The 27,031-nt window shown below is 41.0% G+C and overlaps 1 long non-coding RNA gene across 1 annotated transcript; it reads right to left on the bottom strand.

Annotated features, from left to right (window-relative positions):
• Positions 1–1,024: 1,024 nt before the first annotated feature.
• LOC105025716 lies at positions 1,025–27,031 on the bottom strand. Its single transcript, XR_829151.1, has 3 exons — positions 26,968–27,031; positions 26,321–26,488; positions 1,025–1,067 (listed from the first exon to the last, which is right to left on the bottom strand). It is a non-coding gene; the product is annotated as an uncharacterized LOC105025716 (long non-coding RNA).

The raw sequence follows: 27,031 nt of genomic DNA, 5'->3' as shown, positions 1-27,031 counted from the left end.
GACTCCCCTTCACTTTAGATTAACTCATGTGTGTGTCAAGATCTGAGACAAACCAATTTGAAAAGTCTTAATTTCAGTTATTGTAATGCCATTGAAATTACAAATTATGTTGCTGAAGCATAATTTGCAGAAGTATTCAACAAATGTATGTTGTGTATCTTCCACAATACAGGTTTAGTCTAAATGAAAAATCATCTTGACACAATAACCAGATTTCTTCTAATCACTGAAGTCAAGAAATCACAAGGTACAGGGGAGCACTTTGGGTACCTAGTCTGGGCATCAGATGAGATGGAATTTATTCCTTTCCATACATACTGTAAATAAATATTCTCAAACTGAACACAGACCTACCTGCCTCTGCCCTATTGTGAGCTTTTATTTTGTTGCCATGCAGGACTGCTCTTTATTGCAAAGCAAACCAGAATAGCCATTATTCACTTTGAAATCAGCCCCTGTTGAAACTGAACAGAAAATTCTGACAGAAGCAAAGACTTTGTAACTGTGTGTCTGTGAGGGGATAGAGTGCACATGTAAAATGTTACACTTTAGTCAAAACTCTGTGTAATGAAACCAAAGTGCTGAGCTGAAATCTGGTGTTTGGTGAGTGTTTGAATGTAAAGCCAATGCATTTATTTAATTTAAGTGTTTTGAATGAAAGTATTTCTGAGTTACTCTGAAATACCAAAATTGGTTCTTCAATCTGAATGTTGGTGTTGGGAGTGTTTTGCAAGAATTTTGTGAAATCACTATTTAGTGTTTAAGTGCATGTAAAATGAAACATTTTACAAAATATAATAAAAAAGTTAAGAAATACACTGTTTATTTCCAAAATTTTAAATTATCTAACTACTAAGCTCAGTGTTATTTTCCCATATCACTTTTACTCAGAAGAGCAACATTTATAAAATAAAAAAATAAAAAAGAATCTGAAGTGGTTTTACTAGCTTCAGTAAAAGTAATTGAAGTAGCATTGTGTCTACTTGAGAAAGACTTTTCAGCACTCTTTCTTTGCTGGATGGAGGGTCTGCGTGCTCATCCCTGCAGTCACATTTCTCCCCATTGTACTATAAAAGAAAAGATCATTATTTATCACGTCTTGATGGGGAAACAGAAATATGTTACTGGGTAATACATTCACTGATGCAGAAAATCTAAATGGGGAGGATTTGTTATTGGGTGTGGTAAGACAGTCGTGAGGAGCTACTAAATGCCATCATCCTATTCTTCACAGGTCCATCTCTTGATGTGGCCAGGGGTGGTCAAGCACTCGAAGGTGCTGCCTCCAATGCAATGGTTTCATTGCATTGAAACCACCACTCTTTCAGCCAGCTCTTTTCACTCTTTTCTCCCTTGCCTTTCCATCCTCTCAATAAAGCATCAAATGTCCCCTAAATATATATAAAAATAAATAAAAACACATTTTGAGCTCTCCATCTGGATTTCTCAAATTTTGTCTTCTTATTTTACCAGGACAGAGAGTGGTTTTCATTTACAGGAATGACCTGGTTGGCAATTAGGTTAAAGACTGCCCTGCTCGGAAACAGAACAGCTGAAGTGGATGTTTCACCTTGCCAGCACAGTACATCTTCACATCTCGGAGGAAGGGGTGAGTAGTGTCACAATGTTGTAAAATGGTTTCACCTTGCCCTCTAATTATTAATAGAACTGTTATATTTTACCATATTGTTTAAGATATGAAACCCAGTCCTATCTGGTGATAGGTAGGTGCTAGGAGCTGTTGGGTTTGCTCTGGATTTCATCAGTAGGTTTTTGCTAATGGATTTTGCTCTGAGATACGTTTCTTTGAGCTCTGTGCAAAATACATGAATGGTGGTGTTGCACATTCTAGTGTTTTATACAACAGCTACAGATTGACCTAAACTTGGTAGCCCTCGAGGATCGTTTTACTCCTGGGCGATCGTGCGATCAAAACCGTATCATACATTAACATGGACGGCATGAAATGAAGCCTTTCCAAGCCCAGTGCACCGGTCCCCTGAGAGTCAGTACAGACCTCTGTTGACTCAGAAAAAGAAGCAGCAATGGTGAAACTGAAAAATGTGGGCATAATGGAGGAGATTTACATTCACAGCGACTATCACGGCGTTTGGGGACTCCGCGGCCATGCCTGTGTTAAAGGCTCGTTACGTGACAAAAGTGTGTCGCGCGCGCGTGTATATCCGTCAAGTACCTGGGCTGTGGTGGGACGCGAGTGACAGACATGCCCCGTTAATGGTGAGGAATGATGAGGTATAAGCCACTGCTTCACTGAACCCGGGTCATCATTCACTGATATCGCTGGTCATTATGATGGGGGTCTGTAACATCATGATAGCACGTCTACTGACTCCATGACTCCACGTCAAAGCTCTCAGGGTACAAAACCTCAGGGGGTTGGGATGATGGCTCAAGTGTCTGCCGTCGCAATTATCTGCACTGAGGCCCCCCCCCCCCCCCCCCACACAACACTGCAGTCTTTTTATTAAGATGGTTTCATATGATTGTTAATAAAGGTGATGTATGAGACAGAGAGATGATATCACTCCCGTAAACTGGATAATATAATATTCTGATTCATGCAGATGAATTATAAATTCATTTATACTGAATAGGTTTAATCATTGTCCTGAAAAGATGTGATTAGCGTTATTGTCTTATGAGAAAATATAAATAATTATCTCGCTTAACCGATAAGGATAGGCGAGAGAAATATTGAGAAATACAAATGTGAAATACAAATTTGATATACAAATGTCAATTCCTAGCAATTTTTTTTGATGACATGGACATTTAACAACCGTATGTTTGAGTTAAAAGCTTCCATCTATCATGGCAGTTGTTGAATATATGGACATTTTACTACTGTATGCCAGTGTTAAAACCTGGAGTTAGATAGTACCAAAATTGTCTTACACACCTAGCATACCAAAAAACCAACTCATGACAAATATTATAATTAAACATTAAAAAAATTAAATATATATATATACATACATATATGTTTAAAGGGGGTGGACCTCGAGTATAAATCAGCAATGCCTTGCAGCTCACGAAAGTTGCTCACAAATCATAATGAAAATAGTTAGCTACACACGACTCTCCCTCACTCTGCCCCACATCTCTTAATCCATTTCAGTAGACTTAATAAAAACAGATGGACGTAACTTACTAAGGTGAACATCAAAGCAAAACTCTTTGGGGTGTTCCCATTCGGTCCCTTTGGTGCCATTATGGGGAAAATGCATGCGTGCATGTCCGCGAAAAACAAATACAATAACACCTAATATGGTGTCTTTTGACAAAAGAAATTCAAGTAAAAAATGTAAAATGTTCTTCTTACCTTACCCTCTATGCCAGACCTTTGACACTTGTTGCCCAGTGTGTTCCCGCGCTCCATAGCTTGGTGGCAGATGCGCTTGTTTTCCTAGGGTTTTAGGGTTGTACCAACGTGTGAATACTTTCACTTTGGATACAGCATTGGCCGGTTTTAACTGATACAGCATTGTATTTGGGCCCGACTCTGACCTAGGACTAGTCTTCCACCCGCTTATGGGCCGTTCCTCCAGGACTCCATTTGCAGTTGTGCCGTTCTCTATCTGGCTTTTGTGCCTATGATACCATGGACCTATTAGGTCCGGAGTCTGTCTACCGTCCCTTTCGCTGCTCCGTTAGAGTCTGCTGACTGCGCGTTGTTTGGACTGGGGTTTCTTGTGGTGATCTTTATGAACAATGTCTGTCCCTTTGGATCACAGGGCCATTTCTATGGCTTATGGTAGCAAGGGTTGGGTGTTGCCTCCCATGCTGTGTGCCCTCTACTAGGAGGTGGCAACATGCTACAAGCCTTTGCGCAGGGCTGCAGCCTTGCTCTTCAGGGCCTGTTTTTCTTCCAGCCGCCGTTTTATTGGGGAGTTAGCTTTGGCCCCTAACGTCAGTATTCCACCACTCCGGCTTAGTGGCACTGTGTATTGTCCCTGTTGTGAAAAAAAAGTGGCCAACTGAAAGGGAACCTCGGCTCATGTATATAACCTCTGTTCCCTGAGGGAGGGAACATGTCGCAACTATTCTTGGATCCCACACTGTTTGAGTTGCAGTGAAGAGCATTCTGGAATCAGTGAATACAGACATAGCTGGGTGTTTCATTGCACAGGAGGCGGGGCTCCCTGCTGCTAAAAACATGTAGCACCTTAACAGGTGGGATTGTCCTTGTTTTTGACAGATTTATGCATGCATGTTCCCATAGTGACACCTTATTCCCTCACTCAGGGAACAAAGTATATATACATATTCAAGGTTTTTCACTCGCCCTACATTCTGGAGTTATGAGTGAGAAGTGATGAGGTCATTGGTTGATTAAGCCTGCTTTCTGATCTAAAAATGAATAGGTTTTTGTTTTGTAGCACTGTGTGTGGCTTTTGTGTTTTGCCGAATGCTCGATCACACTAGTGACAGGTAGATATAGTTGTCCTTGTTCAATAGAGTCTTTCTGTCAAACAAGACATTCAAGGAGAGCCATGCTGACTAATTTTCTCTGGCTTTGTAAAGACTACAGCCTGACTGGAGCCCTGTTCCAAACCTTAAACAATATTTGAGAGAAATAGGCCTTTTGTGTACATAGAGAAATCCTTAGATCTTTGAGTTCAGCTCATGATAAATGGGGGCAAAAACAAGTGTTTATAATTTTGTTCAGTGTAGATGTCTGCCACTCAGAGGAAAGAAAAGCAATACATTCTAAAAAATACATACATGTAATGATATGTGCCCTTGTCTTTAGTAAAGGGGTTGAGCAGCAGAAGCATGAGAAGATGGATAGATCTGACGTTACTATGACAGGAGCTGCATCGCAGCTTAAAGCGAAGGAAGAGATATAGTTATGATCCAGGTCCAACAGCAGCAAGCAGTGGTGTTTTGGAACTGCTTGGTAAACAACATTTTCACAATAGCTTACAGGGAGACACCCCAAATACACCTTCAGAGTAGAGGAGTTGTAATGGCTTCATTGACAAAATAATGTGAAAACAGCACACTTGGACTAAGACAGAATTTCTTCTTTTTTTTTACCATGTTTTCAGTTTAGCAAACTAGCATGTCGTTAACATCCATTTAGACCACAGATTTTCCTTTTCAATATATTTCACAATGAAGTGGATAGCTGAACAACAGGGCCATATTTCGGTGTGTTCTTGCTGCCTTTATGAGAGCATACTTCTCTCAAGTCCCCCTCCTTCATTACTCCTGGCCAGTTTGACTGTCCTTTTGTCCTTCGGCATTTACAACCTTTTTATGGCTCCTATGGCCCATCCTCTTAACGAGCTCCTTCAAAAGAACCATTACAAACCCAGCCCACCTAAAGATCACCTATTCAGAATCACATGCTAATAGCATCTCTGGGTCATGGCTAGTTGTTAAGTGATGATCCCAAAGCTGCACGGCACATTAGACCGCCCGCTCTGTTTCTCTCTTTAACACTGGTGTTAATTAGGTGAAGAGGCTTCACTGGCAAATGTACTGACCTATATGATTAAATTGGAAGATTTGATATGATAATGTTGTAGCGAGCATGACACCTTGTATAGGTTATTAATTACGTAGCTTGAGTAAACATTATATCAGAACACAATAAAAACACACCACAAAAGCAGCAGAGTGCAGGCTACAATTAACAGCATCTTAGTTGTCCTCTAATGCAGATTTTTTTGTGTGTGCTCTTAATCATGTCTTCCTGCTAACAGACACAGGAATCCAAGAGGAAAGCTCTACACGAACCACAACAACAAATGACAACATAATTATGCCTAAGTATTAGAACGGTAGCTGTAGACACATTGTCCACATGATTTACTCCTCCAGGAACTCCCGTTCCCTGCTGGAAAGTGGCCTCGCAGCATTTCTACGGCCTCTTAAATCTGCTCCAAGTGCCAAGTGTAAAGCCTTACAGGGATGTTAGGCACAGGCATGGAGACACCAAATGGCCGTGGCCTCACACTGCCTTTCCCAGGGCAGTGAAATTACACTGCAATCTATCGACACTGGTAGGAGGAGATAAGCTATATAGGCTGAAAACACACAGCCACATATAGTATCTAGGAGTCATCCGAAAGACTTTTACATCATGTGGAAAGAGGGGAATTTTTTTCTCTTTATTTTTTTTCTACCGATATCATATAACCTGAGAACCAATTTCCTAGCTGTTTGTTATCCGCATAAAAGTTTAATGCTGCACACTTCCAGCACAAATGGAGAGAAGGTGATAGAAGTGGAAAAAGACACAAAAGCTGCAGTCTTGTGAGATTTTAATGCAGGCCTTCCTTCTTTGCTGTGGCAGAAAAGACAATGTTACTTTGGTGCCTTTTCGATTAATCTCAGAGGACGTGCGTCCTCTATGTCTCTCTCTGACCCCTTTGCATAAATCTTAAAAACTGTAAGTTAATTTGTATTCAAAAGCATCTAATTATTTAAAGAGTTTTTATTAAAGGTTCATTCGGCACTTTATTTAGACATTGACAAAAAAAGGAGATTCTCTGGCCTCTCAAACGAATCATTCGTAGGGGGTAAATATCTAAGACTGAATAATTCATCTCAAATTGCCTAGCTTCTTATCTTTCATTCCACCCAAGCGTTAATTTCAAAAAAGGATTTACCTACAAAATGCCTTGGTAAGTCTTGAGTAATCCATTTATTACATTGTATTGGTCTCTGGGCTTTTAGGACCCTGGCAGGAACTTTTGCTGCATGGGATGGGTGAAGGCGACACGCTCTTCAGCTCTGAAACCCTCAAAAAGCAGTCTTGTTACTTCTGTGTCAAAACTAATCAGTTCGTCCGACTGACCACCCCAAATAGAAACGCAAAAGGGGCTTAGCTATTTTACATCCCACCCATACGCTGAGCTAGGAATTAGGGAAGTAACGTTCAGTTCTTTAAGACGGTCCGTCCAGATTTCATTAAGGGGTGTCCAATACACACACCATCTCAAGAACCATTAATCCGCCTTGCAGGGCTATCAAAGGTGTGTGCTAAAAAGTGCTGTGGCACGTATTGCTAGACCTAAACCAACATTGTATCACTTGACCCTCACCTGCTTGTTCTGGTTTATGGGTGCCTGTGCAGTAGGTTTATGTGGATAGTGTAGTTGTATTAAATGATTCAATGTCACAGAATCAGAAATAATGCCACTATCCTGGCCGGTGTAGCAATTCTAATTGATTTGTCAGAGGTAAAAAGGGCACTAGTGTAAGCAGACGCGATAAAACAGACTAAGCTCATTTTGTGAGGCAGAATGGATGAATGCAGTCAGCTATCCTAGCCGAATGGTACCTCCTTTATTTTATTTAACTCTTGCCATTCTGGTGCCAGTCACCTTCCTAGAGACATAATACATTAAGTGACCAGAAGGGTCTAATCAGTTAACTATCTGTTGCTTAATTACCAATCACAGCTCTGCTATTGCTGACCAAATGGTGTGAATATCTTTACTCCAATGAGCTACCTACCTAAAAATAAAAGTGCCTCATTTTGCACTTGCTACATGATCTCACCTTCCAAAACAAGATCATGTCGGTCAACTTGGGTAAACTCCCCAGCCTCACATCTAATGGTGGCCCACAGTCTGGGCTGCTTGGTGAGACAGAAGGACAGCTCTATCCGCTCCATCTCTAAGATTGATGAACAACTGTCCAAAAGGGGGAAGAGGGGGGGGTCGTGAGTGGCTTCAAAGCACATAGTTTAGACATGTGGAAATCATGCGGGCCTGTAAATCAGGCTGTAAAAGTGTCTGTCTGAAATGGGCACTGTGTTGTCCTCTGTACTGATTATCTGTTGACTAGTTGTTACTCATTCCAAGACCGGCTGAAGTAAAATCGCTGTGGATCTGGTGTCATGTGATTGGTTAAAAAAAACACCTGCCAGACCGAATACAAAGGTGTTACACGCGTGAATGATCAACCTTTGTTGAAATTGTCCACACTCTTCTAGGTCGACCCATACGGGGACCTTGAATTTAAGGTTGATACATGTCTCAACAAGCTATACTTTTGAAATGAAGATCAGAGTTTGAGTTGTGGTGGAGGTCTGCACTCTGATGCTCATAGTACCAACACCTTTATGTGTTTCAAATAACCTGACAGGTCCAAGTGGAAGAACCTCTGCTTAATTAAGGCACATAGTAGGTAAATGAGTAATTTATTTTAATATTGGGATTGCAAATCTGTTGTTTAAAATTCGACCTTCTTAGGGAGTTTTTCCTAGCCACTGAAATTCAACACTACTGTTGTTTGCTCCTTGGGGTTTAAGGCCGGGTGTCTCTGTAAAGCACTTTGTGACAACTGCTGTTGTAAAAAGCGCTTTATAAATAAATTTTGATTGATTGATTGATTAACCTTGATTGATTTTTTCGTCATGCAGAATTTTTATTATACAGCCATTTTACCGTGAAGGGGTATTCAGCGTCTACAATTTCTCCAAATGTTTTGTGTTATACACTTAATATATAACGGAATACATTTATTTTTTGGGGTTCAACCTACAACCCCTTTTCCAGATGGCGCACTGCGTAAAATGCAAATAAAAACAGAATGCAATGAAATCATTTATCCCTCTATTAGATTAAAAGTAGTACAAAGACAACCTATTGAATGTTGAAACTGAGAAATTTTATTGTTTTTGGAAAAAAACATGGCCATTTTGAATTTGCCAGTAAATCTTTTAAAAGAAGTTGGGACAGGGGCATGTTTAACCCTGCGCTGCATCACCGCTTCTTTTAACAATACTCTGTAAACTTTTGGGAACTGAGGAGACCACTTGCTGTAGTTTTGAAAGTGAATTTTTTCCCCATTCTTGCTTGGTGTAGGATTTCAGCTGTTCAACAGTTCGGGTTCTCCTTTGTCATATTTTACATTTCATAATGCGACAGGTCTGGATTGCAGGCAGGCCAGTTTAGCACCAAGAGTCACTACAGAATCATGCTGTCTTAAAACATGCAGAATGTGGTTTGGCATTGTCCTGCTGAAATAAGCAAAGCCTTCCCTGAAAAAGACATCTGGATGGCAGCATATGTTGCTCCAAAACCTGTATATATTGTTCAGCATTAATGGTGCCTTCACAGTTGTGCAAGTCACCCATTCCATGTGCACTAATTCACCCCCATACCATCACGGATGCTGGCTTTTGAACTGTGCACCGATAACAAGCCAGGCGACAGTGTTTCTGGATCTTGTTCATGTATGGTTTCTTCTTTGCATGGTAGAGTTTTAACTTGCCTCTGTCACAAAATTTTTTGAAACGTGTAGCAGGCATCAAATTCAAACTGGGCCATATATGTTTCAAGAAACAATAAAATGCCTCAGTTTCAACATTTGATTTTGTATTTATACTATTTTCTATTGGGTTTTCTATCGGGTTTAAATGATTTGCACATCATTGCATTCTGTTTAGATTTACATTAATATAAAACGCCTTAATAGGCATCTGTCACTAGAGCGCCTATTAAGGCATCGGAAAGTGAGATTCTCACAGCACAGCACTCACTGGCCTCTGTTACATACACATTATCCCAATGACAGTGAAAACAAAAACAAAAACAAGCCATGTACATAAGTATTCAGACCCTATATTTGGTCATTTGTGGAAGCGCCTTTGACAGCAATCCCAGCATTGAGATGTACTTTGATGGGGAGTTTCGTTGAATTGCAATCTTCAAGTCTGGGTTTTGCTGGTCCACTCAAGGACATTCACAGACTTGTCACGAATCAACTCCTGCGTTGACTTGGATGTGTGCTTTTGGTCATTGTCGTACCTGAAGAGGAATCCCCAGTCTGAGTGTGGCCTCTATGTAATTTTACCACTAATAACTCCCTTCAGTGGATGTAGACTAGATTTTGTATCATTCTATAAATGTTTACCTTAAAGAATTTTTAAGAGTGTAGCTCCATCACTCACTGTGAGAGTTGTGTTGAACCAACTCTTAAAAAGTTTAAGATAGAACTTGAATAATGAAAATCCACATGAAAAAAATACATTCTGTCTTTACAGTGAAAATGCAACAGTGCCTTGCAAAATATTCAAACCCCTGATCAATTCTCTCACATTGCTGAATTACAAATGGTACATTGCCATTTTGTTTTGTTAAATGTTTTATTTTAAAACACTGCCACTCAATATGAATTATTGTAATACTAAAATATATTGCTTGCTTAATTGCAAGGTCTAAAGTGCAAGTCTTGAAAACACAATACCAAATAATTTGTAGTTAAACCTTTTGTAATACTTTTTGTCACCGTATTGATTTTAGATGTAGTAGGGCTACAGTATAATTGTTTAGTACAGTATAACTATATTTAGCTAGTCATTATTAGCATCACTAGCTATTTTTTACTTACTTTGTTGGCTAATGTCAACATTGCCATCTGTCAAATTACATTTCATAATATGATGTCTTGAACATATTTAGCAGCGCTGTTATATATCTAGGCGTCCATAATGTCATTTAGACAAAACGACAGCACCTAAAATAGTCAGCACCTTTTAAACCTTTGGTCGGCAGTAACGCTGCAGCGTTTATAGGGTGTTAGTGACCATGGCAACGCTTCAACCTAGTGATAGATGTGCAATCCATGAAAAGGTTAATGGATTTGATGGTTGATCATGACGGGCGAGAATATAAAAAAGTATACCAGATTAAACTTTTCGTGCTGCTTGCTGCTCTCTGCTCTCACTCCTTTCTTCAATCTTTATTGTTCTCTTGCATTATGTTAATACTGTAGTCTATCCATACAGGATGTCGCTTAACATAAAGGACATGGTCTGTGCTAAATAAGGGAATATCGCATGTCATGCTGCCCTGCTTGTCACTTTTACTCCTCTGCTTGTTTGTGCCGGCCGGCACATCAAGTTCAAATTTAGTCATTTGTCCAAAAGGTTGACATTGTGATGTCGTTGTCATAGTCTTTGGCTGTCCAGCATCGTCAATGATTATGTTGCCCAATCTCCCAGATGTTGATGCCTTTGTATTCATGCCATTTCACGCAGCTAATCACTGCTCATTTTGCTTTATTACAGGTAGTCTATTCAGTACACATTTTTGCACTCTTTCAGAAAGTAGACTGGCCCTCTTGAAAGTCTTGTAGATTGTTGTAATGCACACATTTATAAAGCCCTCTTGCATAAACAGCTGCCATACTTAAAAGTAAGAGCTACCAGAACGGGTTTCAGCAATGGCAAACTCAATGTGCCTTGATGTTAAGTAATCTGCTTTTAGGTTTTTTGTACCTTACAAATCTGTCTAAAATTTGATTAATTGGTGCCTCAAGGGCAAATGAAACAGCTGTTTCAGGACTTTTGAGGAATGTGTTGTTGACCTGTATGTTCTTGTGTATAGTTTCATTGATCTGTATTTGACGAGTATGTTTACATGTATACTTCTATTGATGTACAATGTGTTCCTGTTTATGGTCATAATGACGTGTTGACATGGCCCATCAGTAAAAGAGATTGGTCTCTGAAAATCTCCATGTCATTATGGGTTTAGTACTTTCTCTTTAAATCGATGAAATTGTTCTGAGTGTTTTTTCCAACAACAGGACAGCACGGTTTTTGAATCGCTCTAATTCTCAAAAAGGTCCTGGAGTAGGTAGGTTGTCTTATTTTACCCTCAGGACCTCTGAACTTTCCAAATCTTATTTTACCATCAGGAGTCCTCTGAGGTAAACCCCATGTCACAACGAGTGAATATAGGCCATCCAGTACCCAACCAAACCAGTCCTCTTCTGGTGACTTTACTTAATTCCTCTCCTTTCCTCCACTTTTCCTTATCGTTTTATCTACCTTTACATAATCTTTCGTCTTCCTTTACATTTCCCTCCCTCTCTCTTTGTTTCCTTTCCTCTGTTTCCACATCTCTTTTCCCTCTCCTTTCCTTTCATCTCCTTACCTTTTTTGTCTCCTTTCCTCTTCCTTTTCATTTTTTTCTGCTCTCCCTTTTCTTTCCCTCTCTTTCTGTCAAATTCCCCCTCTTCTGTTTTGTCTGTCCCATCTCTCTTATCTCGTTTTCTAACGTGACCATGTTCTCTGCCCACTGATCAACTTATCTTCAATAATTGCAACAACACACACAGCAGCCTTCTATGGACACTCTGAATTCCTGGAGTAACCTCCCTTCATGCCTTTCTTTCCTATTTGTCACCAGTGTTGCCCAGGCAGAAGACAGAACCTTCTCTGTGCAATCCAGGGAGCCAGACGACAGGGTCAAGGGGGCTGTCTTTATTGTCTTAATGCTCCTTTCTGTCCACTGACCTCATATTACGTTGTATTGGGGGGGGGGGGGGGGGGGGGGTAATGGCCGATGTTATGATCCAAGCCTTTGAAGAACCATCCATCATGTAACCCGTCTCCTGTTGGTGGGATGCCGCAATGTATGGGCCTTGCTGTGTTCATTACTCCAGTGTGTCCTCAGAGCGGCTGAAACAAACTTCCTAACCTCACACTCGCCTGACAACTGACCCGACCGTGTGGTTGTCATTTGTGTTCTTTAATATGTACGCTCATGAAATCACTAGTGCATTTTATATTCCACAAGGTGTTTCGGAACAATTAATCACGGGTCGGTCAGAACATATTTAAAATACACTGAAAACCTGTAACGACTCCTGCAGAACGGGATCGTTCCAGTCCTTGTTTTGGTTGTGGTTCCTTGCGGGTTTGTGTCATGTCCTTATTTGGAGTTCTCGTCCTTGTTAGTTGATTAGTTTATGTCTTTCACCTTTGTTTGCTCCCACCTGTTTCTGTTTTCCTTGTTAGTGTATTTAGTTCAGTCCTTTTCTCCCAGTCCTTGTGACATTCTCATGTCTGGTGGTTTCTGGCGTGTTTCAGTATACAGTGTCATTGTATGTCCAGTGCACAGCGCTCAGTTTAGCTTTGTGTAGCATTACATCTCCGTCTTCAACCCTGCGTTTGCATCCGCCTCCATCCCTAAAATGTTACAAAACCTTAAATATATACACACACCTAAAGGATTATTAGGAACACCTGTTTAATTTCTCATTAATGCAATCATCTAATAAACCCATCACATAGCAGTTGCTTCAATGCATTTAGGGGTGTGGCCCTGGTCAAGACAATCTCCTGAACTCCAAACTGAATGTCAGAATGGGAAAGAAAGGTGATTTAAGCAATTCTGAGCGTGGCATGGTTGTTGGTGCCAGACGGGCCGGTCTGAGTATTTCACAATCTGCTCAGTTACTGGGATTTTCACGCACAACCATTTCTAGGGTTTACAAAGAATGGTGTGAAAAGGGAAAAACATCCAGTATGCGGCAGTCCTGTGGGCGAAAATGCCTTGTTGATGCTAGAGGTCAGAGGAGAATGGGCCGACTGATTCAAGAGCAACTTTGACTGAAATAACCACTTGTTACAACCGAGGTATGCAGCAAAGCATTTGTGAAGCCACAACACGCACAACCTTAAGGCGGATGGGCTACAACAGCAGAAGACCCCACCGGGTACCACTCATCTCCACTACAAATAGGAAAAAGAGGCTACAATTTGCACAAGCTCACCAAAATTGGACAGTTGAAGACTGGAAGAATGTTGCCTGGTCTGATGAGTCTCGATTTCTGTTGAGACATTCAGATGGTAGAGTCAGAATTTGGCTTAAACAGAATGAGAACATGGATCCATCATGCCTTGTTACCACTGTGCAGGCTGGTGGTGATGGTGTAATGGTGTGGGGGATGTTTTCTTGGCACACTTTAGGCCCCTTAGTGCCAATTGGGCATTGTTTAAATGCCACAGCCTACCTGAGCATTGTTTCTGACCATGTCCATCCCTTTATGACCACCATGTACCCATCCTCTGATGGCTACTTCCAGCAGGATAATGCACCCTGTCACAAAGCTTGAATCATTTCAAATTGGTTTCTCGAACATGACAATGTGTTCACTGTACTGAAATGGCCCCCACAGTCACCAGATCTCAACCCAATAGAGCATCTTTGGGATGTGGTGTAACAGGAGCTTCGTGCCCTGGATGTGCATCCAACAAATCTCCATCAACTGCAAGATGCTATCCTATCAATATGGGCCAACATTTCTAAAGAATGCTTTCAGCACCTTGTTGAATCAATGCCACGTAGAATTAAGGCAGTTCTGAAGGCGAAAGGGGGTCAAACACAGTATTAGTATGGTGTTCCTAATAATCCTTTAGGTGAGTGTAAAAGGTCATCATGTTTTCCTTTTTTTCTATTTGGATAAAATTAAGATATAGTATATTTTTGTAAAAACACATTGGCTACATTTAAGCAAATTCTGAATATCTGATTGTGGTTAATCACAACAAATCATGTAATTAACTGAATTACCCAAAGTTTTACAGCCCTAGTTTATTATGGATTTTTATAACTTTTTAAAACTGCATTCAAACTCCCAATTTCATTATATCTAAATCGCCATTATGACCCATATCTTACCCCATCACAACTCCACAGTAGCTTCAGGAGAGCTGAAGATCGAGATGCGTGTACTCTGATGCATTTATTGCCAAGACGTTTTGTATGAAAGGAAAGTCTCTCCAATAACCAACGCATAGCCAATTTGCACCACCCTCTGCAGACACAACCAGGATTCAACAACCAGGATCCAACTCCTGGCCACAATGAAGCAGCTGTACTGAAATGGTAGTGTCATTTTGGCAAATCTAGCCTCTGGGAGAGTACATCCATTTTTAACCATATAGGCTTTCTTAATATTGCTGCTGAATATGAAGCAAGAAAACTGTTAAAAAGACACTGAAAATTGTCAGTTCGTAACATGGTCTTGAACCCATAACCTGACTGGTTTGTCAGAAACGGTGGCTTCCAGAGAAGATTGATCTACTTTTCTCATGGGTGACACCCTGTCCCAGGTGACACCATGTCCCAGAGAACAAGAGGTTGGGTAGCAACCATTTGTCAGAGGTCACTACTATCACAACTGTAGTCAACAGCTGATTTCCAGAACTTTAGTGGACATCATGGCCTATTCTTAATAGCAAGACCTTTCGTGTCCCTATTACATCCTTTACAACCAATGGGACACTTTCAAATGTGAAAAAAGGGGCCCTGGGAAAAAAGCTTGGAAACCCCTGCAAATGACTTCAATCTTGGCTGTATTGAGATACCAGTTTCTCAAAGCTATGGCAAAAAGGGGAACAAATGTATATTTTCAGGGATCCCGGGTGGCGCAGCGGTCTTGAACCGAATGGCAGTGTCGCGGAGTCCACCAACATAGCTGTGAAACTAAGAGATCCAACTTCCGGCTCTTCCTGCTCGCAAAAGCAAAATTGCAGATTTAACCATCAAGGTTGATAGGCTTGATTAAATCTCAATCCTATAGAACAGGATATCTTTTCCTTTGTCTTTCTCTGCAAAGGTGTGCAACTGTCTTCAAATGTGTTCCCTATCAATGGCACAAATAAGTTCTACCTTCATACCGCAAAATCAATCTAATATTCACATTTCCAGGAAATTGATATCTTTAAAGGGAAATGCTTTGTTGGACCTAGACTTAAATGCGCTTACCACGTGGGCCAAACCAAGGCCTTCATAATCTGCTATAGAAATGAACTCTTCCGAGTGAGCAAATGGGTGGGATGGAAGGTAGAGATCACAACAGTGTATTCGATAAGAACACTTTGAAGGACTGTTTGGCTATTTTCAAAGGACACTTCTTATGGTCACGTTTCAGTTTACAGATGACAGACTTTCTTTTCTAGATAGAACCAAGGGTGAAAAGAAGGCTATACTGTCCGGATGCAGCATACCAGTGAAACATGAGCCAATCACTATCACTATATAAAACTACAGGAAATTACACCCTTATTTAACATTACAGCATGTGACTAAAATGTAAAAGTAAATATAAAACAAAGGCCAGAATTCAGACAGACAAGTTTTGCCCACGGTCTTCTTGCTCCTGCTTGCTCCTTCCTCCAAGCTAAGGATCAACCTCTGCACATGAGTTTTCTTCCAGAAAATTCTTCTGGAACCCTCTTTCTCCAGACTACAGATCCGGATCACACTCTGCACGTGTGGTTTTACACACAAATTCCTCTGGAAACCTCACCCTCTTCTGAACCCCCAACCAATTTGATAAACATTATAACGTAGCCCAGGGCAAGACAACTAGATTCAGCCGCAGGCGGATTTCTGTTGGAGCTGATTGTTGAGTAGGTTGGGGGTGGGGGCAAGAACCTAATTACGAGAATTGTAAAAAATAATTAGGCAAATTGAAAATGTATTTTAAAGGCTGTTGGCATCTGAATATTGAAAAGAGGATATGGTGTGTCACTGCCTTTGTGTAAAAAAGTTCATAGACTGCTCCCAGTCCCAGCCTTCAAATTGTCAAAGAGGACAACACCACTCGCAAAGATTTATTTGTTTGTCTGAGTAAGCACAATGTTATGCCATAATTACGTTATAAGGACTGTGCACTGGAATCGCTGAAAGCCCTTGGCACAAGTGTGAATTAAGCAGCATGCATTATTTATCTATCTGCCCTGAAGAAGGCAAATGCAAATTCACAGACTTCACATAGCATTTTATATTATTATCTGGGTTTTAACGCATTGAGAAGTGTACACAGGTCGGCTCAGATTAATTGTTATTCTGTCGTCCTGAGTGTGTGATCTATGCTCATGCATGCTCAAACACACAAACACACTAACACACACACACACACACATACACACTTTCTCCCTCTCGTGCACACGTGCACATTCTAGAAGCTTGTTAATCCATAGATACAGATTCTAACCCAAAACACTCAACTCTTCTCTCTTCAGCCCCCTCCAGTGGCCCTTAATTGCTGTACATTATTTAATGCTTAATGTTAATCCTGCACTAAGTCTTCCTTAAGTCTTTAACATAGTACACAGTATGGAAAGCAGTGTTAGACAAAAAAAAAGCCTGAGATTTGAGGCTGAGACCTGTCAGTGCTACAGGGAATTGGACAAATGCTTAGCCACACAACGTAACTCCATAACATACACAGCATGCCTTCACAAAGCTCTAAAAATAGTATCTACATATTATTTAAATATATGTACTTCATGAAGTTTCGTGCAAATAACTTAAAAGGCGTACATTCGGTGTATTTACAAATGACCTGCAACTTCAAGCCGATCCCATTATATCTACACTACTGGGCAGTTATTCTAACATAACAGCACTGTGACAATACTGAACTTCATCTGCTGAGGCGAGGCTCAACTCAAGTGGGTCAGCTCTGTAAATGTAGGTGCCCGCATAGCTCCAACCCACAAGCCTGTTAAAAACGACTGCCAGATGACTCTCTGAATGGCTACCTGGCAATTCGTGTCAGTCTCCCTTTAGGCACGACATCATGCAGCCCCTTACCCACACAAACACACGCTCGCACGTATTTACACTCCAAACATGCACACACTTGTTCACACACATGAGCACCCCGTATACTGGCGCTTCAGACACATACACTTCCCACTCATCATATATTGTACGTTGCTGCTGTTCCAGTTCATTACCTACACGACCCTCTACCCACGAACACCAACTCAGTACTGGTCGTGCATGTAAATAGCCAAGTTATTGTTATTCATACATTTGTTGGTATTTATTCTTTGTTTTTCATCCCACTGTGTATATACAGCAGCTCGCTCCTCTCCCTGCATTACCATCTTGTGCCTTCCCGCAACTTCCATTTTGTTTTATTTACTTCTGCCTGCGTTGTTAGGAAAGGGACAGTAAATAGACCCTTGCACTATGAGTCAACACTTGTTAATCAGGCGTGTAATACACAATCTGGTTTGATTTTATTATATGACTGAAAATGTTCAGTGTGCTACCTGTTTCTTTTCAGACCTTTGTCTCTATTCTCTCTAATTCCACCACTCTCTTCTTTCTCTCCCTCCATCTCCCTCCCTCTCTTTCTGTTTGATCTCTTTCCCTTCCAACTCTCTTCCTGGTTTCTCTCTATTTTTCTGATTCTCCACATTTTGTCTTTCCAGTGCCACCTTCCCCCTCTTTCTCCTCACCCCCCTCCCTCATTCACCCTCTCTCTTACTCATCCCAGCCCTACTTAACCCTCTCGGTTTCTCACCCCTTAACCATCTTCCTATATATTGACACTTTGATACTTTATGTATAAAAGGGTACTGAAGCATATCAATACATAGCATTAAAGGCAAAAAAGTGGATGAGTAATATACAATTACAAAAATGATTATTCCGACAATATTTTACTTTGCCTGCCGCTGATATAGTCCTCCAATAAACAATTTATTACACTGCCATCCTCTTTGTCACCAGTGCTCTCTTTAACACAAATGACAGTGACCTTTACACTCTGGTCAAGTGGCCCTTAGTTTTTCTATGTGGACAAACGCTAAGCTGGAAACTATATATTTCCTGGTGGGGATAACCCCCGCAAAAAACTTGATTTGTCAGGTTTGTGGGGACATCTGGTAAACTCAGACACACTGTCTCAGAATGATCTGTCTGTTGCATTTTCACCCTTGACATACACACAAAAAAAAGTTACGAAACTGGTCACATTGTCCAACATCTGTAGATAACGGAACAAAACGAGTGAAATGCCTTGTCTCGTTCTCCATCTCCTTAAAACATGTGCAACATCCAATGACAGAACCACCTGACATCCTCTTTAAAGGTGTCATAAATAAGACAAATAAAGACACAAAATCGCATGCACTTCTCTTTTCCTACCAAAACGGCCGTTGCTTATAACATCATGTCAGCTGAGGTGGTCCTATCGGACTATTTAATATGAATGCAGTAACTCGAAGTCTGTTTGGACCAGAGGTTCTGCTGACTGATGTGTAAAATTGCATGAAAACGTGCTGCGTGTGCATGGTTCCGGCTGTGGCGGTACGGCTGGTGGATTCTGAAGTTCCATGGTAACACACATGACAAATGCACGTCACGCACACACACCGACAACACAACATGAATCAACCAACAGTCCGCCCAGGCTCTGTGTTGTGGCTTCACGTGCACACAGAGGAATGGAGGTGTGGCCTAGCCTAAAACCAAGGCTCTTCGTCTCAGTCGATTGCCAGAGTGAAAGCACAGGTCAAGACCAGAGGGAGCAGGACGAGAGATGGATCTTTCCGCTCAAGCCTTTCCACTCCAGCAGGTATCTGGGACACCGAAGGCAGCACAGCCATAGATCACACCAGCATTTCATAGACTCACACTTTCTCTTGAGAAACACTCCCCGAGCACATCTTTTGATTGCATGTAATGCTGTGCTAGAAGTTCATACAGCTCGCCTGACCATGTGATCCGCTGGTCAGATCACGTGACCAGCCAGAAGCCAAAGATTTGTTTACCCAGATGTTATCCCGGCACAGCTGTTTGAGTCGGATAGCAAATGTAGCTAGGCAACAGCTAGAGTAAGGATTGTTATTAACAATGTTATTCATTTTGCGGCCTTTACAAGCTAGCATTATTTACCTCATTTTATTGCAGTTGTGTCTCATTCCTTTCCTGGCACAAAATTATATTCTTAAAAAGTTAGACAAACATTCATTTACCTGTTCTGTACTGCCTTCTGTTCCTTTAGACACTTGTAACTAGGCTACTCAGGAACATTAAGTTTTGTCTACAATTTAGATTTGTCTAAACATTTGTCCTCTGGTGTCTGTACGAAGGCAGATTGAATCAAGTTTTCCTTATTTCCCCCATGCTTAGGTCCTCTTCTTTTTATCCCAAAAATGTACTTAGTCCTTGCCGATGACAAGCGTTCCCATAGGCCAATCCTGGAACAACCAGCATACTTAACAATATGAGTAATACTTAGTGATGTGTTGTGATGATTTTGCCCCAAGCCAAATGCTTTGCATTCAGGACAGAATTTACATTTCTCACACATTTTCTTCAGTGTCACTACCTTGTGGTAAAGGGTTTTGGAATATTCAAATTAAGCTTTCTCCTTTTCAGTCTGTCATTTTGCTTAGTATTGTGGAATAGCTACAATGTTGATGATCCATCTAGAGTTTTCTGCACAGCCTTTAAAATTAGTAAAGGTTTGGAAATGACCATCGGTCTCTTGGTGAAAACCTCTCTCGTCTTGGTGGATGAAAATGTGCTTGAAAATCACTAGGCAAGTGAGGGACCTTACAGATAATTGCATGTGTCAGGTACAAAGACAGAGCAGTTCCTCAGCAATCATGTTATTAATCACTATTTTTGCACACATCATGAGTCCATGCAAGTCACTATGTGATTAAAGCAAATATCTGCTTGTGAATATATTTAGATTCGCCATTACAAAAGGATTGAACCGTTTTGGCGTGGGTCATACGAACAAAGGATCATATTGCATCCTTCTTGGTTAACACTGTTTACAATTCATTTTGATCCCCATTAGCTCCTGTCAAAGCAAAATATAACACATAACAAAACACAATTTACTGAACTCCTTTTAATAGTGGTAACAACTGACCTTTTAAAAACCCTCTGAAAGAATGTCAACAACATAAGATTCTCAGTGGTCAGAGGTGATAACTACGATGTCTCGACTCAAAACATAATTAGGGCATACAGTACTTTCACCAAAATGCCGGAACTGCCTGAATCTTGTTTTAAATTGTACAAGGCCAGACCTTGCCTCATTGAATGCTTTGCTGTAGAGTCTGACAGCATGACAATAGTCAGTGTTGTCAACAGCTCCAATGACACTGATTTATACTTTGTGCCAACCTGCCAAAGCCACAGTCATGATGACATAGGCAATTCATTGAAATCAAATTAAACTGACACTTTAATTGATCTCCTAATGAATTGAGCAATGCAAGGACATACATAATTCTTCTCGGCGGATAAGGGATATGGTCTCTCGTCACACGATATTCCCAAGGTCTTCGGGTAGGGAGAAGCCATTTGTGACTGTTGAACTACATCTATTTTTATGAAGGGGGAACAAACTCCATATACTTAAATAAGCCAAAACAAAATGTATGTTGTCCTCTATTATTCAATCTATAAAAACTATATTTCAGCTCTGACAACCTTGGTAGCCAGCTGTGGGTACAAACCATGGAAAGCAGGGTCCATTAACCCATTTTGAGGTTTTAATGTTAAGCACTTTGAAAGATGAAATCTTTAGTAGCAACCCTATAAACCCATAATGCCACAGCACAATGTAAAGTGAGAGGAGAATGCCAAAACCATTATCCACACACACACACACACACACACACACACACACACACACACACACACTCAAACGCAAATACACACACATAGACATGGACACACAGAGGCCTCGAAGTTGATCTTCCATTCATGTCGGCATCTAATTACTCAATTTCACCCCACCATTAATTAACGAGATACTTCAATTAAACTGGCCCTGTTGTAGCACTGAGCATCATGCTTTGTGAGTACGATTACATCATACTAATTAACTAATTTGTTCCCCCGAAGGCACCTAGGAACCATTCATTCATTGCAGATAATTAATATGCGTCTTAATTGACGACACGGGCAACGTGTTGATTTATTTATGATATATCCATCTAGGACAAAAATGTGTGTTCATCTGACATGACCATTTTGAGGTCAAAGGGTTGTCCCTTAAAGAGATTGAGAATATGGTTGTGATCATTGTTGTTGCTAAGCATCCAATGTTTCCGTAGCACTCAGTCATGTTGAAATATGTCAATACGTTACGCCATTGTGCGATGATAAGCAATTTCATGACATTAATACCCAATGCAGGGGGAAAATATATTTTAAGGATATTAACAGGCAAATGAAGGTTCTGCCTAACAAGAATGACAATTTGCTTTTAAAATGAAATGTAGGCTAGTAGCCTTATTTTGTAACTTTTATGGAGCTTTAACACACTCAGGGAGTTGTCAGACTTGACAAATCAACTGCTGAACTGTTGTGTCAGAAAACCCAATACTCATGTCTAATGGGGCTGTTTTTGAATCAACTGAATCTGTATTGATCTACCATAGCTGTTGGAAATGGCTGATTTGAAAACACATTTCGGCTGAGCGTTTCTAAACCTTTTTATTGTAGTGCTGTATTCATTTATTTTCCACAGCAAAAGTAAATTCAACACCAGGTAACACAAATGTCTTTCAGGAAAATATTACATTTTACGGTAATAGGGGCTAACAGCTAATTTCTATAGTTGCCACGGTGCCGTGAGGCTGCCTAGTAAGTGAGCCCCTGTACAGTTTTGTAAATGTAATATCTGGGTTTTTAGTTTGGGTTTTGAATAGCTAAATTAGTACAAATTAAGCCTGAGTAACTATTTTTTTTCAGCCTGCAAATCATATTCAAAATCATATTTTCAAACATACCTAGAAATGCTTGCAACATAAGCAGACTGTTAGCGTGTTTTGATGTGAACAGCCAAGCTAAACCACCTGATGTATTTGGCCTGTGTGTGACTGTCTCCTATCCACTAAGGAAGACTGCCATGGATGGCAATCGGGCAGTAATGAATTCATCCTTCAGTCTAAGGATTCCTCCAACGCTTTGCAACCATGGTCAACACTGAGTGGAAATAAACCAGAGAACTTTATATCGTACAGGGAACCAAAGGGACGTTTATGGTGTAGTTTCAGAAGGCTGTGATGGCCACTCGCCAGTGAGACACCTTTAATGGAGAGGGAAATCTACTGCCTGCCTTACACTGAACAACCTTCTCTTCTCCCTCATTTTGAGTGTTGACAAACCCCTCCCTCTGCTAAAACTGTAGGTTATTCTCGCTCCATCTGTTGGTTGCTTAACATTGTGACAGGGCAAAAGTGCAGATATGCTCTTTATGTACTGTAGGTTGTTATATATATATATACACACACACACACACACACACACACACACACATACACACATACACACACATACCCTATGAGTAAGTGAACACCCCCTCATAGAATTGCAATATTGCAGAGGTATAACAAACCACCTTCCCAATCAAAAATCAAGCAAATTGGCATCCATTTGTAATCAACTGTAGTGACTTTGATTAGTTCCGAAAACAAACATTGGGTCAAAGAGAACTCCACTTCTAAGTATTGCAATACAAAGCAAAAAAAACTTGAGTTTGTTTCTCCGCGTGCAATGCTTATTTGTTGCTCAGGACTATTGTGCTGGGGGATTGGGTCAGTTCTCCTTCCCCACTAAGTTCTACTTCTCCACTATAAATCCTTGTTAATATGAGGAATGCATTTTCTGAATTTTCCCAGTCGCCTCCCGTTTTAAACTAAACTAGGAGGACATGAGGTCCTGGTCCACACCTGCGGAGTATTCCAATTGGACTCTTAATATCTCACCCGGCACAGCCAGAAGAGGACTGGTCACCCCTCTGAGCCTGGGTCTTCTCTAGGTTTCTTCCTTAATGTCTTAGGGAATTTTTCCTAGCCACTGAAATTCAACACTACTGTTGTTTGCTCCTTGGGGTTTAAGGCCGTGTGTTTCTGTAAAAGCACCACATAATAATGCTTATTCCAGGCCTGGACAGAGTTGAAAAAAATTGCTCCATGGGCCTTCAATAACAACCCAGGATAAGCAAGATTTCACCTAAATATGAATCTAGGTCAAACTATCCCTTTAACATATTTCATATGTGCATTTGAATAATTCAGTAGTGGATCTTAGTGTTCACCTTAAGACAGCTAGGTTGAACAACCACCACATGAAACACAAAGTTCATGAAGTTCATGAGTCCGTGGAACGCGTATATGTAAAACGGGCGGACCTTGCAAGTGGGCCCAGGTGACCAGGCTTTGTGTAGTCGGTGGTTCACCAACCAGGTCTTTTAAAGTGCCTGGGACTAGGGATGTGCCCGCCTGGTGAAGACGAGGATTTCTTTTTTAACTGAGGTACACACACGCCGTGGAGTACACCATGAGGGGATATGAAGCTCAGACGCGTGCCTTCTCGAATAGTCTTCTGGCCTTGAAGAAGAGCTTGAAACAGAATAATGGAGTATGTTCTAGCGCGCTTCAAGTGCGGTTTGAAAATATCTGCCATGCCTACTCTGTAGTTCGCAAGTTAGCAGTGTCCATGGAAAACAATGTATCTTGTAGGCTAAGCAAGTGAGGTATTTGGAAATTGCAATCCTTATTTAGAAATGAGTACGACCTAACCTAATAACAAAATTATTAGCACTCATGGTTATAGAAAATGTGCATTACTGTGTTGTTGTATTGTTTCGTGTTGAGTTGTATCATGCTGTATCATGTTGTGTTATATTTTATTGTATTGTGTTTATTGTTTTGTATTTTATTGTGATGTATTGTTTTTATATTGTTTTGTGTCTTATTGTGTTGTGAAGTTGGGGAGCCCTACTTTCTACTTTCCAGTTGTATCTCAGATGTTAAACTGGAGGCCAGTGGAAGTATCTCAGATGTTAAACTGGAAGCCAATGGAAGTATGGGAACACAGCTCCTCCCAAGTCTCATATCAACCATATGTGCAGGAGCTCATCTCCTGTTGGCTCCTGCCCGATTTAACCCCTGGATCTGTTTCATTGTGTTGTACTGCAATGTACTGTGTTGAATAATGTTGTGGTATTTTGCTGAATTATAGTATATTGTATTTCTATATATTAATGGTAAAATATAAGAGGAATGATGTCTATGATTGGATTAGGACAAGTGCCTAGGACCACATTCACTATTTTATTTGTCTAAACAGAAAACGTTGTCTCCCGCTAGCATTTGATAGATGTCACAGTAAGATAAATGTCTGAAAGTGAAGTGAAAAAAGCTTTAACAGTATATATGTGTATGTGTGTGTGTGTGTGTGTGTGTGTATGTGCCAGCCAATCATGAACAAGAAAATGTATTATTTGAATTAAAGCCCACACAGACACAGGGGACGTAACGGAATAGCTACACAGATGAGACCTCTTCCCATCTCTATGGGCTTGAGGCTGAGGGTGTCACAAACTATTGTTTCAGCATCAGTCTTCTTCTACCCTGAGATGAGGCAGCACGTCTCCTGACACCTTATATGGTCCTGGTCACGTATGATGGAATCACAGTCCTCACCTGCCCCTGTGTTGGCCCTAACACCTCTAAACACAGGGTCAAAGGGCACTAAAAGAAACCAAACACAGGGTCTTGTGAGACTCTCAAGGCGAAGGACACAGTAAGCCACATGTTTTGAAAAACACATGCCAGGACCATGCAGCACCATGACACAAACCGACTCTGTCAGGCCTGTCTCATGCTATGTCCACAGAGGATATGGCAGGGGTGCCTAATCTAACTTCCCCTAAAAAAAACTAGGTTAACTCAGCCATGTTCTGTTAGCAATTACTCCATGCATATGGTTCATATTTTCTTTTTTTTTATTATTATCTTTTTCTTTTCTTTTAAAGGAAAGTTCAGCATCCATATCATTAAGGTGGCGGATAGGACAGTCATTAAAATGTCTACATGAATAACTTAACAGTTAGTGGTCTGTGGACAATAGTGGACAGTAAACACTGCTAGCCATAATGGCAGGTTAACCAGATTATTGGAGTATTTTAACCGAAGCAAACATTTTAGTAGACTCTATAAGCTCTAGGATAGCAACCGGTGTGACTGTGACGAATGACAAACAAACCGAGAGCTTTTGCAGCACTTTGCGTTATTTCGATCAAATTTCCCACTGCTACTGCTAGTCCATGAACAGTATACTATTTGAAAGAAAGACTGTACCCTTGAACTCTGTCGGCTTGGGTATGTCATTGAAGACTCACCTAGTAGCTTAATAGTGTTTGTGAAATCATAGAAACATAGGTAACCAGGAGAATACAGCGACGTGTTCAACGACACTTTTAAACTTTCAACTTAGTTGAAATTGCCTTGTTGAATATGGATTCTGGATTAATGCTCTAGACACAGAGCAGCTCTGATGATGAGAATATCTGTGGTGTATTACTTCATCATTAGACACCAGCTTCCAACGACCGGTAATTCTTAAAAAGGCGCTACTCCTCAAAACGGACTTGCCTCTGAGCTCTGCCTCTCGACTGGGCTATAGACAGACCTTCCCAAACTCCCTTGGAGCTGGTTTAAACTCTCACACAGTCTTCCGTCCTGCATGCTACACACCAAAATCCCAGACCACCCAAACGGTTGACACGCTTCACAAGAGAAAGGTCACTGTGAGACTTCCCAATTGCCCTCGGGATTGAAATACCACCACCTCACCTCCCTGTTCCCAAACATCTGGGATTTAGCTCAGGTGAAATCCAGCCGCTCCACAAAAAAACAGCTGTGTTACTGGGCAACACTGGCAGGAGTAGAGCTGCTGAGTGCAGCTGCTTTAAATGTTACCTCCAGGCCGCGGAACATAACGGGTGTAGTAGTGGCCCAGTCTCCCCCTCACATTACTAAACGGATGCATCGATAACCTCCCACATCTGGAGAACATCGGAGGGCTTCTTCTGCTCCCAGGGTGTCCAGGGAGGTGTATAATTAACCACCCATAGGCCATCTGAAAACCTAACGAACAGGGAGGAAACGGCCAAGATGCTGTCAGCAGTGTGCATGTGAAATGCAATACAGTTATATCAGTGAAAGCACACACACACACACACACACACACACACACACACACACACACACACACACACACACACACACACACACACACACACACACACACACACACACACACACACACACACACACACACACACACACACACACACACACACACACACACACACACACACACACACACACACACACACACACACACACACACACACACACACACACACACACACACACACACACACACACACACACACACACACACACACACAGAAATACATACATACATACAATTTCAGAAAGTAAACAGTGGCAATACGGATTGAATACATTATTTGGGTTCCCAACTCTTTCCAGTGACCCCTATTTTTAATTTTTTAATTTCAGTAACTGACAATAACGTTCATATATCTATACTGACATACCGTATATAGACAGCAAAAGCGGAATGATATTCCGGAATCTCCTGGAAAGGTACCAGCATTTCCT

This window comes from Esox lucius, chromosome 21 (assembly GCF_011004845.1).
Source record: "Esox lucius isolate fEsoLuc1 chromosome 21, fEsoLuc1.pri, whole genome shotgun sequence".
Taxonomy (NCBI): domain Eukaryota; kingdom Metazoa; phylum Chordata; class Actinopteri; order Esociformes; family Esocidae; genus Esox; species Esox lucius.
The sequence above is the reverse complement of the archived record's forward strand: the minus strand, read 5'-3'. Positions and strand labels throughout refer to the sequence as shown.